Raw genomic sequence first — 15,010 nt, forward strand, 5'->3', positions numbered from 1 at the left:
TATCCTTATTTCAGCCTCTTTTCTCCACTGAATTTCCTCACTGAGCTATCCTCATTCTAGTACTCTTTATATCCTTAATTAACGTTTAATTAAGCAGTTGTTTCCTGATCTTCGCCTACGCCGTCTCTCCTTCGAATACCCTGGATCAGCCGGGGCTGGTCCCCGGCAGGGGAGTTTTTGTTCAGTTGCCAAGTCGTGTCCAACTCTTCGCAACCCCATGGACTGCAGCACGCCAGGCTTCCTTGTCCTTTACCATTTCCCAGAGCTTGCTCAAACTCATGTCCATTGAGTCAGTGAGACCACCCAACCATCTCATCTTCTGTCGTCCCCTTCTCCTCCTGCCTTCAGTCTTTCCCAGCATCAGGGTCTTTTCCAATGAGTCAGTTCTTCACAGCAGGTAGTCGAAGTATTGGAGCTTCAGCCTCAGCATCAGTCCTTCCAATGAAGAGAAAATAAACATAGACATGAATTGCATGAAGAAACACTGAACCTCGGGGTGGGTGTATTATCAAACATGGATACAGTCAAAAATAGGGGTGAGTACCAGCTTCACTGTCACAAAGAGTTGAGCGACTGAATGCAGCAACTGGCTCCACTCAACCTGTTAACCTACTGATTGTTGGGAGAATAAACTGTAGGAATGTTTAATGATTTTTTAAGCATTTAAAACATGATTACTTGTGCTCATTTATGTTCTTTTTGATCATTGGCTCAGGAGTCATAGATAAAGTCTCACACAATCACACTTTATAAGACTTTCAGGGAAGGGAACACATCTGCTTAAGCTGTTCAGACAGATGGATGATCCACAGTCATAATCTTGTTTTATTTATTATTATTATTTTTACCCTAATACATGTGTAATCCTGTAATCCCTTGAGTTGCCCTGTTTGTCTTAAACAGCTGCAAGCTTTTCTATTTCTTAATTGACTGATAATTAATTGAACCCTGCCCCACCTCCCCAAGATGGATTACCGGATTAGTTGCAGTCCCTGATTGTTCTATTTTAAGTAAAGTGAGTGGATGACAGAGGATGAGATGGTTGGATGGCATCACTGACTCGATGGACATGAGTTTGAGCAAGCTCCGGGAGTTGGTGATGGACAGGGAAGCCTGGCGTGCTGCAGTCCATGGGGTCGCAGTCAGACATGACTGAGCAACTGAACCAAACTGACTGAAAGCTGCTCAGTCATATCTGACTTTTTGTGACCCCCATGGACTATATAGTCCATGGAATTCTCCAGGTCATAATACTGGAATGGGTAGCTGTCCCCTTCTCCAGGGGATCTTCCCAACCCAGAAATCGATCCAGGGTCTCCCACATTGCAAGCTGATTCTTTACCAGCTGAACTACTAGGGAAGTCCTTTTTTTTTTTTTTTAGTAAGGCTTCATTTAAAAGTTAATTCCTGGCTGATTCATGTCAGTGTATGGCAAAAAAAAACACTACAATATTGTAAAGTAATTACTCTCCAATTAAAATAAATAAATTAATTTAAAATAAAACAAAAGTTAATTCCAACTATTTTGGAAATAGGTGGGATATACAGATTTCAATTAATGATAGTGGAACACAGAAGCTAGAGATAATGTACCTAATTTTAAATTATTGATGAGCATACAGGAAATCTAGACTTGATTATGGAAAGTATACACTTAGTTTTTGAAACTAAATTTTAGAAAATAATGCAGAGCAACTAAGATTCTACTGAAGCTGGTACCCAGTGCAGAGCCTGGGGGTCAGAACCCACCTGCTGGTGTTTCTTGTGGAGCCTTCTAGAGAGGATTTAACCTTGAGAAGAAGTGCTTCAACGGGACAGAGTATCATCAGCAGTTGCTCTCCCCTGACACTCAGATGTGCAGAGAATCTCGTTTCGTTTTCCTATTAGCTTTCCTCTGAGCTTTCCCACATGTTCCATCCCTCCTGAGCAGAGAGGGGAGAAAGTCATTTGAGTGCAGTGCAGTCTCTAGTCTGGCTTTTTCACTGAAGAGCCCCTTTAGGTAACCCAGGCTCTGCATTGGTGGATCCAGGTAAAGGCTTCTGTTATTCCGATCCCTGTGCCAGCTCTGGGCACTCTGCTAGCCCTGGGCAATCCACTGGCATTTGCTGATGGAGAGTGTGACTGGTGGTCAGCCTGGTCAGGGTCCTATGGTACTCCAGACTGAGCAGAACTTTCATCATCTCTCACCGAGTCCTGGCCATGTCCCCTGGCTAGGTGACCACACCTGGGACCTTGTTAGAGCCATGGACAATGGCCACCTCTCACTTTAGCTGCCTCTGGGCCCCTTGAAGTTCAGAGACAACCTCATGTGGGGTGGGGTGGTGGTTTAGTTGCTAAGCCATGCCCAACTCTTGCAAATTGTAGCTTACCAGGCTCCTTTGTCCATAGGATTCTCCAGGCAAGAATACTGGAGTGGGGTGGGGTGGTGTTTACAATCTGAATCTATTGTTCTCTTGCCTATTTGCCTGTCACTGTTGATGTTACTCTGATGCAGTCACCCCTAGGTGAGCACAGGGCAGTGAGCACAGACTTTGATGGGTGATACTCATGCAGCACTAGTGGTAAAGATCCTGCCTCTCAGTGCAGGAGACAGAAGAGACATGGGTTCGATCCCTGGGTTGGGAAGACCCCCTGGAGGAGGGCATGGCAACCCACTCCAGTATTCTTGCCTGGAGAATCCCACAGACAGAGGAGCCCGGCAGGCTATGGTCCATAGGGTTGCAAAGAATTGGGCATGACTGAAGCAACTTAGCATGCATGGACCCATACCACACTGATTCTTTTTTTTTTTTAGTTTTAACTTTTTATTTTGTATTGGGGTGTAGTCGATGAACTCATTCCCTGGTGGCTCAGATGGTAAAGAATCCCCCTGCAATGCGGGAGACCTGGGACTGTGCCTCACCCGGAGAGAAGTCTGGAGGCAGGAGTGGCTCCATGAGGTCATCACAGCCACCTGTCTGCTTGTCCCTCCCAGACGTTCTATTCCTGCTTAGCTTGCCACCTGTTGGGTGCAAGTTAGCCACTGCAGCCAGAGATGTTACACTCTTAGGGAACGGGCATAAGTGGATTTCTCCTGGAACATCTTCTCTTCCACCCAGTTGAGAAATCTGGCCCCTGCATACAGAGCAGAGTTCTCCTGACATCCATCGGCCAGAACAGGGCCATATGCTCTTCTTCAAATAAATCCCAGGAAGGGAAGTGAGAGCGTAGTGATGCCCTCTGGAACCTACCTTCCCAGAGTAGGTACTCCCCAAACAAAATCGGTGTAGGTTACCAAGGAAGACCAGGAAAGTATTGGTTGAGTTCACGAGCTACAGTGTCCATGCAGGGGAAGTGGGAAATTCACAATATTCTTTTCTCTCATGACAATGTCTTTTTACAGTTATAGTCTTGCTAAAAAGTCAAGGGTTTTAGTAGTAAAAACAAAAAACAATCAATGCCCTTGTTCTTGGTGCTATCTTTCCTCATTCTTCTGGAGCTACAGTAGCATATACAATAGCATGGGGGGAAATAAAGACTTCTCGGTTTATTATCTGTAAAATTAAAGAGCTGTTCTGAAACATTTTCAGGCTTGTAGTTATAGGATTTATTCATATAATGGGTGTACGTTAGGAGTGGCCTCTGAGCTCTGTGCTAAGACATGAAAGCAATTTGTTTGATAATCTGTGATGGGATACAATTTTTAAAAATAAATTGAAATTAATGTAAGATATATTTTGGCTCAGTATCAAGAAGAACTTTTCTTGTTTGGAAGTTAATTAAACTATAACAGTTTGTCTAGAGAGCTGGTGATTGGGAAGCACAAGATCTGTGATGGATTGTTATGAAAGATGACTTCTGATTCTCTGATTCCAATGTATCAATAAATTTGGACCAAACCCTAATAAACAGGAAGACCACAAATGAGCAAAAAATAATTAGCATTCATGCTAAGTGCTTTTGTGTTGAAATTATGATTCTAATAATATGACATTCAATGCATTCTTTTTCTTTAGAATCTACAACAATCAACTGGCAATAGCCTTAACTTTTTTACAATTTATACTTAGGAAATGGTAAAAATTTCAACCTTACTGTACATTTTAACCTACCAGAAAAACTTGACATATTTTCATGGGATTGTTCCATTATACACATATAATATATATAACATTACTTTTAAAGTATTTTAAGCTATTTTAAAAGTACTTTCTAAACTTTTTTTTTTTAGGGAATTTGAAGCATCTCTTTCAACCTCAGAGTTTTTAGAATCAAGACACAAATGGTACTAAAGAAAAATGCATAAATACTAAGTGATCACATATATTTTATATTATGATAATTAAAATTTTTTTCTTTCACACAGAAAGAATCAGGATAAATAATTTGATTCAGTTATAAACAAAATCAATGATATTATGAGATGCTTAATAATAGTTTGTATTTATGAATTGAATTCTCTCTGTTGGCAGCCTTTCTAATCGATCCAAGGATTCCTTTTAGAATTCTGTAATTTTATTTTCCAAGGGAAGAATAATTTAAACTAGTATCATTATTGACAAGAATTGTTATTACCTGGATATCAATTTTAGTGTAAGGGATAATTAAAACAACTTTTAAGAAATTATTGTAATTATAATTGGATCTATTTAATGAATTTCAAGTGTGCTTTAACCTTAAAATTATATTTAAATATGCTTTTGCTTTGTGCTTAGTATACACTGTACACGAATCTGGGAAATGGTAAAGGTTCTCTGACACTATTTTGAATTGTATTTAAAAGCAGTGGTCTGAAATTCCTGATTTATGCAAAGGAAGAAAGTCTATATTACAACAACCTTCTGCAAATAATAATGAACACCTCTAACTATGTGCACACACACACACATAAACTGAAAATTTTATATAAAGCAAAACACAAAATCAAAATACTTTTAAGGTAGATAAAATTGGAAAAAATTAAATTCTAGCAGAACTGCACTATAAATAATAATAAAGGAAGCTTTTCAAGCTGGACAAAAATGACATTAGATGGAAATGATCTTAATTTATCTTAAAGAATATTAATATTTAAAGCATAAGTGATTATATTAAAATGTAGAGTTTATAGCACATATAAACTTTATTACTTTATAAAATGTATCACAATAATAAAGAAATTGGTGGGTAAATTAAACTCTGACAGTAGCAAAATACAGGTGGATAGGTTAAATTGTACTTTTCAAGGTTTTAAATTTTACTATTAGGTTTAAACAGACAGTGATAAATAAAAATGTATCGTTTAATTCTTTGAATAGCCACTAAAAGAATTATAAGGTATAACCAAAAAGCCAATAGATGTGTTGAATGAGAATTCCTATGGCAAATGATTGATTCTAACAGCCAAAGAAGACTGGAAGAGAGGAACACAGGAATCAAAACCAGGTGAAATAAAAAGAAAATAGGTTGCAAGGTGGTAGAACTAAAGAGATTCTTGACGAGGGTGAAAGAAAAGAGTGAAAAAGCTGGCTTAAAACTCAAGATTCAGAACACTAAGATCATGGCGTCTGGTCCCATCACTTCATGGCAATAGATGGGGAAACAATGGAAACAGTGAGAGACTTTATTATCTTGGACTCCAAAATCACTGTAGATGGTGACTGCAGCCATGAAATTAGAATACGCTTGCTCATTGGAAGAAAAGTTATGACAAACATAGACAGTGTATTAAAAAGCAGAGACATCACTTTGCCAGCAAAGGTCCATCTAGTCAAAGCTATGGTTTTTCCAGTAGTCATGGTATAAAGAAGGTATAAAGACCATAAAGAAGGCTGGGCTCTGAAGAATTGAGGCTTTCAAATTGTGGTGTTGGAGAAGACTCAAGAGTCCCTTAGACTGCAAACAGATCAACCCAGTCAATTCTAAAAGAGATCAACCCTGAATATTCGTTGGAAGGACTGATGCTGAAGCTGAAATTCCAACACTTTGGCCACCTGATGTGAGGGTTGACTCATTAGAAAAGATCCTGATGCTGGGAAATTCTGAGGGCAGGAGAAGAGGGTGACAGAGGATGAGATGGTTGGATGGCATCACTGATTCAGTGGACATGAGTTTGGGCAAATTCCAGGAGACAGTAAAGGACAGGGAAGCCTGGTGTGACGCAAGTCATGGGGTCACAAAGTCAGAAATGACTTAGCAACTGAACAACAACGACATATCAATTGTTACCTAAAAAACAGAGACTAAACATTTCAATTAAAAGGTGGAGATTGGAAGACAAGATAAAAAAGCAAGAGGCAAATATATTTAAGGAAAAATCACTTAAATGTAATCACAGATGAAGAAACATAAAAGGGGAGAAAAATATATACCATGAAAAAATAAGAATAAGGAAGCTGGTGTTTTTCTATTCATATCAGACAAAGTACAATTCAAGATTAAGAGTATTATTAGACGTAGTAATCGACATTTTTTTAATGTAAAAAGATTCATTTCATCAGAAATACATAACAAATGCCACTCCAAAATTCAATTAAACTGATCAAATCCCCAAATATAAAAGTTAAAACTATAGATTTGGTAGAAGAAAATATCAGAGCATATCTTCAGTATAGGTAGCAATGATCAGGCCACTCAGCACAAAAGATCAATATTGATCATTGGATGTTATTTTTAGAAATTCTTTTCCAAAAGTCATAATCAATAATAATAATAATAAAACAAACTACAGGATGGGAGAAAATATATAGAATATGCATATTTTTAAAACATCTTGGACCCAGAATTTATAAACAATTCTTATAGTTCAATATAAAGAAGAAAATAAAGCAAGGAAAAATGGGCAAAAGACTTGAAGGGATGCTTCACAAATAAGACACAGGAAAGATCAATAATCACATGAAAAAATGTTCATCATTATCAGTCCTGAGGGAAACCCAAATTGCATCTGCAATAAAATAGCATTTCCCACCTTTCCAGGAGTTAAATCAAAGAGTCTAACATCAGATATTGAGTAGCCTCAGAGCAACTGAAACTCGTAAAATATTACTTTGGAAAACAGTTTGGAGTTTCTGATAAACTTAAGCTTACACCAACTCTGTGACCCAGTGATCCCACTCTTAAATGTTTAGCAATGAGAAAAGTAATAACCCCCCAAAAGTCTTGTTCATAATAACTTTTCCTATAAGTTGCAAAAACTGAAAAAAATCTACCTGTTCATCAAATGAAAAATGAATTTAAGTGTCAGGATACATTAATACAATGGAATAGTATTCACTGATATTTAAAACTGATTTAAATATTTTAAAAATATGCATTGATATTTAGAAAATGAATTATTGATACAAACCACAGTATGAATCAGTCAATCCTGAAGGAAATCAGTCCTGAATATTCATTGGAAGGACTGAGGCTGAAGCTGAAACTCCAATCCTTTGGCCACCTGATGTGAAGAACTGACTCACTAGAAAAGACCCTGATGCTGGGAAAGATTTGAAGGCAGGAGGGGAAGGGGAGGCCAGAGGATGAGATGGTTGGATTGCATCACAGACTCGATGGACATGAGTTTGAGTAGGCTCCGGGAGTTGGTGATAGACAGGGAAGTCTGGCATGCTGCAGTCCATGGGGTTGCAGAGAGTCAGACATGACTGAGCGACTGAACTGAACTGACAGCATGAATGAATCTCAAGAACCACAAGCAAGAAGAAACCAGACACCTACACAAATTCAGTCCATTCTCCATTCTGCATAAAAATTCAAGAAAAGGTAAAGTCTTGATAACCCAAATCAAAACAGTGGCTGCCCAAGATGGATGGGGATCAATAGAAAGGGGTTAGAAGAGAACTTTCGGGGTGATGGAAATGTCTGTCTTGATTGTTGTAGACATTGATCAAACCTCATTGCATTGTGTGCTTAGCATCTGCATGTGACGTAGAGAATAAGTATTGGAATAGGTTGGAATATTTATATAGAAATGAATTCAAGTAATATTAGTGTTAGTCACTCAGTCACATCCGACTCTGTGATCCCATGTACTGCCCTGCCAAGAATACTGGCCATGTCCTTCTCCAGGGGATCTTTCCGACTCAGGGATCAAACCTGGGTCTCCTGCATTGAAGGTAGATTCTTTACCATCTGAGCCACCAGGGAAGTTCTATTTTTCCCTAATGTTTCATTAAACATTTCATGAAATGAAACATTCATTTCAAAAGTACACATTTGAAAATCAAACCGTATGGCATTTTAACTTCAGGTTGAAAACCCTTTTCTGAAATCATAACATGAGTAGGAAAATAATAGTAAAACCACTATAAAGTACAGGAACATTTAAAATGTTCCATTTAATATAAAGTATGTGAAAATAAATGTGCCTTCCCGGGTGGCCCAGACAGTAAAACCTCTGACTACAATGTGGGAAACTCGGGTTTGATCCCTGGGTTGGGAAGATCCCCTGGAGAAGGGAACGGCCAGTATTCTTGGCAGGGCAGTACATGGGATCACAGAGTCGGATGTGACTGAGTGACATACTTATTCTCTACATCACATGCAGATGCTAAGCACACAATGCAATGAGGTTTGATCAATGTCTACAACAATCAAGACAGACATTTCCATCACCCCGAAAGTTCTCTTCTAACCCCTTTCTATTGATCCCCATCCATCTTGGGCAGCCACTGTTTTGATTTGGGTTATCAAGACTTTACCTTTTCTTGAATTTTTATGCAGAATGGAGAATGGACTGAATTTGTGTAGGTGTCTGGTTTCTTCTTGCTTGTGGTTCTTGAGATTCATTCATGCTGTCAGTTCAGTTCAGTCGCTCAGTCATGTCTGACTCTCTGCAACCCCATGGACTGCAGCATGCCAGACTTCCCTGTCTATCACCAACTCCCGGAGCCTACTCAAACTCATGTCCATCGAGTCTGTGATGCAATCCAACCATCTCATCCTCTGGCCTCCCCTTCCCCTCCTGCCTTCAAATCTTTCCCAGCATCAGGGTCTTTTCTAGTGAGTCAGTTCTTCACATCAGGTGGCCAAAGGATTGGAGTTTCAGCTTCAGCCTCAGTCCTTCCAATGAATATTCAGGACTGATTTCCTTCAGGATTGACTCCAGTACTCTTGCCTGGAAAATCCCATGGACGGAGGAGCTTGGTTAGCTACTGTCCATGGGGTCACAAAGAGTCGGACACGACTGAGCAACTTCACTATCACTATCACTATATGTGAAAATAAAATTTTTTTCCTGTACTGATAGATACCAAGATAAAAGGTGAAGATCAAAAATGAAATAATAATAAAAATAATTTTAAAAGTGAAATAATTTTAATAATAAAGTTCCAATCACATGATTCATTTAACAAATTTTATGTGAAAGTAAATAGTTTAGTTGACCTAAAGTATAAGTATAATCAAATAATGAAGTCATAGGTCTTTCTAGGAAGTGCATAATTCAAGTAGTAAACTCCCAAGTCCTTTAGAGATAGGCTCTTCCTTTCTGTGCCTGTTCCTCATGTTCACTCAGGGAAGTCGCCTCCCAGAATCACAGAATCCTGACTCTATGCACCCTCTTCTTTTCCGAGGTTTTCTTCATAAGGGTCTTAGAAACTGACTTCACCTGGAGACGTGATGGGGAGAACTCTTCCACGTTGACCTCAGGCAGCAACAGCTAACCATTCCACCCTGAGGGTGCAGGTGCCCCGTGATGTCCACTGATTCTCCAGGGAGTAGAAACGTATGGTGAACTGGGGCAACCACACGTGACTGTCCCTTTGTGACGCTTCCCTGGAAGAGTCATCACGGGCAGGTTTGATCATTCCTGCTCACTCCTGAGAGGAGGTACAGACTCGTCGCGGCTCTTCTTGGTGCTTCTGACGTTTCTGTTCAGTAGAGGCCTCTCCAGAAAGGCAGGTGTGAACCTAGAGGCTCGATTCCTCTGTGGGTTTATGTGCTCATTATCCCAGATCTTGTGCTGCAGTTCTTTTTGTGTCTGTGTGCTCATGCATTTGATAATGTCAACCTAAATCATAAGTGAGAAATGCTTCTGACCTTTGTTTGCAAAGAATCCGATTTGTTAATTTGGCAGGAGTTCAAAATCTGAAGGACTAAGCAATTGATCTTCTAAAAGGTATAGGATGAGGTTTCTTTTAACATCATATTCTAAGACACTTGATTATTAATCACTCAATTCACCTCGAATGGTTCAGAGACAACTTCAAGGTCAGCATACACTCCCCTATGTGCTGTGTGCTCACTCATGTCTGACTCTTTGTGACCCCATGGACGTCACCTGCCAGGCTCCTCTGCCCATGGGATTTCATGGCAAGAACACTGGAGTGGGTGGCCATTTCCTAAGCCAGTGGATCTTCCCAAAACAGGAACTGAACTGGGGTCTCCTGCATTGCAGGTGGATTATTTACCACTGAGCTATCAGAGAAACCCTGAAAAATGACCATCAAGGAACACCTGTGGCAGATATTTGAATAACGCCCCTTCCCAATATGGCTAAACTCTAGTCTTGTCGGAATATGACCAAGCCATTACGTTTGTGCCTGCAGTGTATATAACCATTCTTTCCTGCAAAGTACTTGCACAGAGCCATTGACAACCAAGGAAAGAAGGAAATTTTTCAAGAATGCAGGTGATGACAGTACAGTCTCCCTCTTGTATCTGTGCTCCTGGATCCCAGGATATGGAGAGCCCACGGCACTAGCTGATTTTATATAAGGGATTTGAATATTCTCAATTTCAGTATCCGAGGGGGAGGAGGAGCATGGTTAGAAGATGACAGAAGATGGGGAGATGATGAGGAAAAAAAAATAGAAGCGTGACAAAGAGAGCACACAGGGGAAATGATGTCTACAGCCTCATTTATCTTCCCTTCTTTATTTCTCTGTCCTCAAGATGTTCTTGTTAAGCGTCCTACCCCAAAGCCTGCTCAAGAGCCCTCCAGGGACATCTAGATGGGAAGTCACACGTCATACCGACCCAGGGATTATTTTTTATACAATACTGATCTCATTAACACCGTCCTTATATTTTGTCACTGTTGGGGCTGATCATGCTCTTTCAGAAAATTAGTGCCCTAAAGAAAGAAGAAAAACAGAAAGGAAGGGACGGAGGGAGTGGATATATCCTGAGAGGGCCAGGCAAGACTGAAAGAGAAGGTGACTGAAGTAAAGATGAGGGTGATTAGGGAATGTGCATTCCCGGGAAGAAGAGATGGTCCATGCAGCAGAGCTGGCGTGAACAACGCAGGGGGAGAAGAATCCCACGTGCCATCTCTTGGGGCATCTGGGGTAAGCTGTGGCCAGAGCAGGACAGGCTAGCAGAGGTTGGGAGCTGTTACCTTGGAAAGGAGGGATGGGGTCACTGAAGCTCATGGGTTCCAGAGTTAAGCAAACATAGACTCAGTAGTGTCTACTGACAAACACTGACCCTTTGAGCAGCCTTGAGTAGTGTCTTAACCTCCCTGGAGCTCATTGTAAATGGATGTCCTTGGTCACACCACCTCTTGGGGCCCTGATGGTTAAATAAGTTAATGTGCACAGGTAGCATTCAGAAGATTGTAACCTGGCAATGGGAGGTTGTTTGTTTATTTGCCCTCCCCTCCTGGCCCTTTCTATCAGAAGAATACAGAGGATGGAGGAGGCCTGCAGTCAACTTTGAATTCATTGTTCTGATGCACCAAGCCGCACGCCCTGAAAAGTGAGAATGACCCAGGCCAGTCCTTCCCAGTCTTGAATGGTCATCACCACGAAGATTAAGGCCCAACTGCCACATGAGACACTGTCTCTAAAGTTGATGTAACCTGCATCCCAAGGCCAACAAGTAAAGGCATCATCCTGAAACTGAGAAAGAAAATTCCCATGATGAGAACTGGGTACCTGTGACTGATTCATGTTGATGTAGGACAGAAACCAACATGATATTGTAAAGCAACTATCCACCAAATAAAACAAATACATTTAAAGAAATGAAAAAATAAAGTACTTTCACCATATCCCCTAAAAGAACTGGGGTCTTTCAGGCTAGAATCCAAAGATAGGATTTAGCACATTTGCTTTATTTTAAGTTATCTCAGTCATATATGCACGTGTGATCAGTTGCTTCAGTCGTGCCCAACTCTTTTTGACCCCATGTAGTATAGCCCGCCAGACTTCTCTGTCCATGAGATTTTCCAAGCAAGAATACTGGAGTGGTTGCCATGCCTCCTTCAGGGGATCTTCCTGCAGCAGGGATTGAACCCAAGCCTCCTGAATCTCCCGATTGCAGGTTGGTTCTCCAACTCAGTCGCCTGGGAAGCCCATCTCAGTCATATAAGGCCACCCAAACGCTTTTACCACAGTAAAGGTATTTTAAAAGTATACTGTCCATTTCCTGCTGAAATGTAATGGAAAGATGTTACAAAATATAATGATAAGGAAACATACTCAAGCTCTGTCTATAAGGTGAGGAATGCATACATTTTGTGTATTTCCTGATACAGAGGGAGAATTGGATGTGCTTGCCCAAATACGTACGCCACACAAATTCATATAGTCCCCAAACTGAAAAGAACTCACCCTGTAAACCAAAATGAATGAAAAATTGGATTTAAAAAGTTTGTATATTCAAAGAAAGCCTTTGGAAGATATAGAGAAAATCACTGAGTAGAGTTAGTTTTGCAGAATGTGGATTGGAAGCTTGGGGCAGGAGAGTACAAGGGGAAATGTATGACGAGGGTGGAGCCCTCGTGAAGGGAGTTAGTGCCCCTGGGAAAGAGACCCACAGAGATCCCTCACCCGACCCACTATGTGAGGACACAGCAAATAGACAGCTGTCTGTGAACCAGAAATTGGGTCCTCAACAGACAGAGTCTGTAGGCACCTTGGCCTTGGGAGTCCCAGCATCCAGACCTGTGAGAAACAGGTTTCTGTTTATAAGCCACTCAGTCTGTGGTATATAGCAGTCCAAATGGTCCAAGACGGTAGACTTTAGATAGATAGTAGATAGAAAGATGATAGCTGCTGCTGCTGCTGTGTCGCTTCAGTCGTGTCCGACTCTGTGTGACCCCATAGACGGCAGCCCACCAGGCTCTGCTGTCCCTGGGATTCTCCAGGCAAGAACACTGGACTGGGTTGCCATTTCCTTCTCCAATGCATGAAAGTGAAAAGTGAAAGTGAAGTCGCTCAGTCGTGTCCAACTCTTAGCGACCCCATGGACTGTAGCCCGCCAAGCTCCTCCATCCATGGGATTTTCCAGGCAAGAGTACTGGAGTGGGTGCCATTGCCTTCTCTGTAGAGGATAGATAGACAGAATGAAAGAGGGCAACATACGTTTAGAGGTTACTCAATATCTGTAAGAATAGCATGAGATTGAATACTCAAAAGACTCTTTTTTTTAAATTAACTTTTTATTGAAGGATAATTGCTTTACAGACTTTTGTTGTTTTCTATCAAACCTCAACATGAATCAGCCATAGGTATACATATACCCCCTCCCTTTTGTGAATACTCAAAAGACTTTTAATGATCATGTTTTTAATAAAAATATAACATGTGAAAACTAATTTGAATAAACAATCAGGGTAATTATTACTCATTATTACTTCAATTTTTAAAGTAAAAACACAAGCACATATATTATCATTGATAAACTATAAATGGTGGAATTACAGACTTTTTATTCTCTTAAAATTTTTTCCTTTCCATATTTTCTAAAATGATTGTTTTCCTTGTATAAAATATTTTCTAAGCCCTAAAAATAACTAAAGCATTTGAAATTAAGCCAAGGACTAGAAGCAATAATGAGAATATTCTCATTATTTCCACAATGATAGTCATTCCATTTAAACACATTAAGGTATTGCTTCAAATATTCAATGTGAATTAATGAGACATAGGTCATTTTTTTGACATGCTCACAAAACACCTGATAAGCACTTTTGCAAGATCTAGTTCAGTAATTAACTACAAAATAGACATTGCCTTGTAAGCAGAGCTTTGAGATTCTGTTGGGAAAATCTCTAGGTCTGAAAGATGAGGGATTTTACTGCTTAACTCACTGAAATCCAAATGTAATCCATACCCAGCTGTCTAGCAGAAATTAAACTCCTTCTCTATCAGTGAGGAGAGAATCAAAGAGTGAGGCATAATGCTCTTTTAGTTCTCAAAAACTTTTCTTTAAATAAAAATTCAGAGAACCCCTTTGTGATCCGAAACCTATCAAGATGAATGGCTGGATTCTCTCCTGGGGCAGGCACCTCCACTTGATATAGGAAAAAAGAACCAGCAAGAAATAAGATGCAAATAACTTCTTCATTCTGAGCCCTTTGAAAATTTATTTGATAGTGAAAGATTATGATCTTGCTGTGTTCACAGTTTTCCTCCTTTCTCTGTTCTTTTTATTCAAGAAGAAACATTTTGCCTACGATCACTGACAGTTTCTTCCCATTCAATTTAGTTTTGGCTGCAGTAAGGACATATTGAATATATTCTCACTGTATCAGCAACCTGAATCGTGAGCAACACATTGTTCATTTCAGGATTAGGATAACTAATTAAATGGCTTGATTGCATTCATTCTTTATTGACTCAAGAATCAAATGTGTTGACCATTCGATATATTCTGAGTTGGTTACCAGAGGGAATCACAGGATTATTCTTTCTTAATTCCTTATCTGAAGAGAAGATGTGGAGATTAAGTGGTATATTTTGATTGTCATGTCCATGAGTTTTCCAGTTTGGATACAGGAAGCAATATTGACATCTATGTAAATATTTCTACATGAACTGAGATATTAAATAAATTTGATGCTTGACTATGTATTTTTATGATACTTTTAGTAATGAAGGGACAGGATTATTTTGATTCTCCATTGCCACTCTTATTTAAGAGCTGGTTAAAACAAGAGAAGGCTCTTCTCACTCAGCCAGTTATAGCACAAACAGATTGCAGGTGTATCTCTAAAGCCCCAGGAGGTCGGGAGCCAAGAACCACCGCATCCTTGTTCTTTCTGGGGTTATTGATAACACAAGCGCCTGCTTCTCTCCCTGCATCTATGTGATCCCCCCCTCTC

The sequence above is a fragment of the Bos indicus x Bos taurus genome, chromosome 20, assembly GCF_003369695.1.
Source record: "Bos indicus x Bos taurus breed Angus x Brahman F1 hybrid chromosome 20, Bos_hybrid_MaternalHap_v2.0, whole genome shotgun sequence".
NCBI lineage: Eukaryota > Metazoa > Chordata > Mammalia > Artiodactyla > Bovidae > Bos > Bos indicus x Bos taurus.